This window comes from Sapajus apella, unplaced genomic scaffold (assembly GCF_009761245.1).
Source record: "Sapajus apella isolate SASKATOON/1434 unplaced genomic scaffold, GSC_monkey_1.0 scaffold4672, whole genome shotgun sequence".
NCBI lineage: Eukaryota > Metazoa > Chordata > Mammalia > Primates > Cebidae > Sapajus > Sapajus apella.
The window spans coordinates 2101-5333 of NW_022441598.1; the positions used below are offsets into that span (position 1 = coordinate 2101).

Sequence of the window (3233 nt, forward strand, 5' to 3'; positions counted from 1 at the left end):
GAGGGAGAGGAGGAAGGGGAAGAAGAGGAAGAAGAAAGAAGAAGAGGAGGAGGAAGAGAAAAAGGCTGGGTGAGGTGGCTCACACCTGTAATCCCAGTACTTTGGGAGGCTTAGGCAGGTGGATCACTTGAGGTCAGGAGTTCAAGACCAGCCTGGCCAATATGGTGAAACCCTGTCTCTACTAAAAATACAAAAATTAGCTGGGTGTGGTGGTACCCACCTGTAGCCTAGCTATTCTGCGGCTGAGGCAGGAGAATCACTTGAACTTGAGAGGTGAAGGTTGCAGTGAGCCGAGATCGTACTGCTGCACTCCAGCCTGGGCAACAAGAGTGAAACTCCATCTTAAAAAATTTAAAAGAGAAGAAAACAGAAGAAAGGAGCCTGAAATCAGAAAGACTTATGTTTGAATTAAAGTTTAGTCTTTTTCTAGCTATGTAACCCCGAGAGAGACACCTTTGTTCTCTGAACTTCAGGGCTTTCATCTGAGAAGCGGAATGGCTAATATCTATTGCATACACAAGAACATTGATACATGCAAGGATGTGCCCAAATCTCAACTATCTATGGTCATATCTATCTGACTCGAAACCTGTGGCTTGGGTCTGAAATCGTGAAAGAGAAGAGGCAGCTGAGATGGGACCAGGTTCCAGAGTCTGGTCCAGTACATATCTACTGCCTCCTGGACAACAGTCAGAAGAGACAGCCTTGTGGAGGGGATAGTGAATGGCTATGGCCCCAAGCAGGATCCCCAATCCCCTCCATCAGCTGAGAGTGGCATGGAGAAGGGGTCAAGGCCTGAGGAGTCTACCTCTATCCCAGACTAGAATATTTGAGGCCTCTGCTAAGAGATCTAACCTCTCCCTTTCAGCCTCTCCCTGGCAACCTGGCCTGGCACCCTCTAGGAAGTGATCTCAGCTTAATAATTTAGCAGATGCAGACAAAGATAGCAGCTCTGAAAATAACCCAGTCAGGCCCCAGCCTCCACCTCCGTTTCCTTAACGACTCCCTTGCCCTCCCTGCAAGATCCTTGGTTGCCCCACATACCTGTCAGTGTTCCTGCCTGCCAGTGAACACCTGATTCAACACTTCCGCGTTCTTCTCCTCCTCCTTACTCCTTTCTCTCCATTGTTATATCAAGAGCTTTTTATCGGTCTGGCAGGGTGGCTCACGCCTATAATCCCAGCACTTTTGGAGGCTGAGGCAGGTGGATCACCTGAGGTCAGGAGTTCAAGACCAGACTGGTCAACATGGTGAAACCCCATCTCTACTAAAAATACAAAAATTAGCCGGGCATGGTGGTGCATACCTGTAGTCCCAGCTACTTGGGAGGCTGAGGCAAGAGAATCTCTTGAACCTGGGAGGCAGAGGTTGCAGTGAGCCGAGATTGTGCCACTGCACTCCAGCCTAGATGACAGAGCAAGACTCCTTCTCACAAAAAATTAATTAATTAATTAATTAATTAAAGAGGTTTTGCCTTACTGCCACCAGCATGGAGACTTTGTACTGTGTCTCGTTCTTAGTGCTCAAATGTCCCAACCTGAAGCTAAAGAAACTGCCCTGGCTGCACATGGCATTGGCCTTGACTGTGTATGCTTTGGTGGTGGTGTCTTGCTTCCTCATTACCAGAGGAATAATTTGTGATATTATTGTTGAACCTCCAAATGTTGACCCTATGACGGATGAACATGGTATCAGAGGCCAGTAGCTTTCTTGGCCTACAGAGTAAATGGACAATATATTATGGAAGGACTTGCATCCAGCTTCCTGTTTACAATGGGAGGTTTAGGTTTCATAATCCTGGACCGATTTAATGCATCAAATATCCCAAAACGCAATAGATTTTTTCTTCTATTCATTGGATTTGTCTGTGTCCTGTTGAGTTTTTTTGTGTTGTTTTTTTGTTTGTTTGTTTTTTGGTTTTTTTTGAGACGGAGTCTCACTCTGTCACCCAGGATGGAGTGCAGTGGCGAAATCTCAGCTCACTGCAACCTCCACCTCCCAGGTTCAAGCGATTCTCCTGCCTCAGCCTCCCAAGTAGCTAGGACAACATACACCCGCCACCATGCCCACCTAATTTTTTTAATGTGTGTATTTTTAGTAGAGATGGGGTTTCACCATCTTGGTCAAGCTGGTCTTGAACTCCTGACCTTGTGATCCACCCTCCTCAGCTTCCCAAAGTGCTGAGATTACAGGCGTGGGCCACCTCGCCCCGCCCTGTCAATGAAGTTTTAATGGCTATACCAATCCTCTAATATGAAATGTGGAAAAGAATGAAGAGCAGCAATAAAAGAAGTATCTAGTGAAAAAAATAGGAAGTGTATTGAAGCTTGGACTAGAATTTCTTCTTGGTATTAAAGAGACAAGTTATCACAGTATTTTTTTTCCTGCCGACCTGCTGACCTACCAACAATGAAGAGTGGCATTTTCTTCTTAGTTTTTTATTTCTTAAAGAAAACATACTCCACATCTACATCCATAATATCAAATAAAGTGATTTTTTTTACAACCCCCTTAACATTTTTTGGAGATGACATTTCTGATTTTCAGAAATTAACATCAAATCAAAAGCAAGATTCCATAAGCTGAGAACTCTGGACAGCTGATCAGCTTTACCCATGGTGCTTTGCCTTTAACTAGAGTGCGTGATGGTGGATTATTTCAGATATGTATATAAGACTGTTTCCTGATCAATAAAATGTATGAAAGGAGCAGAAATAAATAATTTTTCTAATTAAAAATTTTTTAAAGGAGAGTTTTTATATCAATAAGGGCTTAAAGAAATCTTTCCTAGAAGCCAGAAGTCTTGGGTTTAGTTTACTGTGCAAACCTGAGCAAATCCTTCTCCTCTCTCTTTTTTTTTTTTTTTTTTTCAAAGTTCAGCTTTTTATATAAAACAATAAAAAAGAGGTTTAGTCAAAGAGACCAAAGCCCATATCATCATAAGACTCTTCGGATTCTTCTTTCTTTGCTTCCACTTTCTTCTCCTCAGCTTTGCAAACAAGCCAGGCCAAAAAGGTTCAACATTTACACCGGCTGCTTTAATGAGGGCATTGATCTTATCCTCTGTGACGGTCACCTCATCGTCGTGCAGAATGAGGGCCGAGTAGATGCAGGCGAGCTCGGAGACGGAGGCCATGATGCGGGTGAGTGTGGGGCTAGCGCTGCCGGACGCGGTGCTAGTCGCCAGATGAAGTGAGGGCCTCACCCCAACGCGGCCTTAGCTTCCTCGGAAG

The 3233-nt window shown here is 44.4% G+C and overlaps 1 pseudogene; it reads left to right on the plus strand.

The window, feature by feature from the left end:
* Positions 1-1489: 1489 nt before the first annotated feature.
* On the plus strand, positions 1490-3143 carry LOC116547779 (annotated as a pseudogene).
* Positions 3144-3233: the final 90 nt, after the last annotated feature.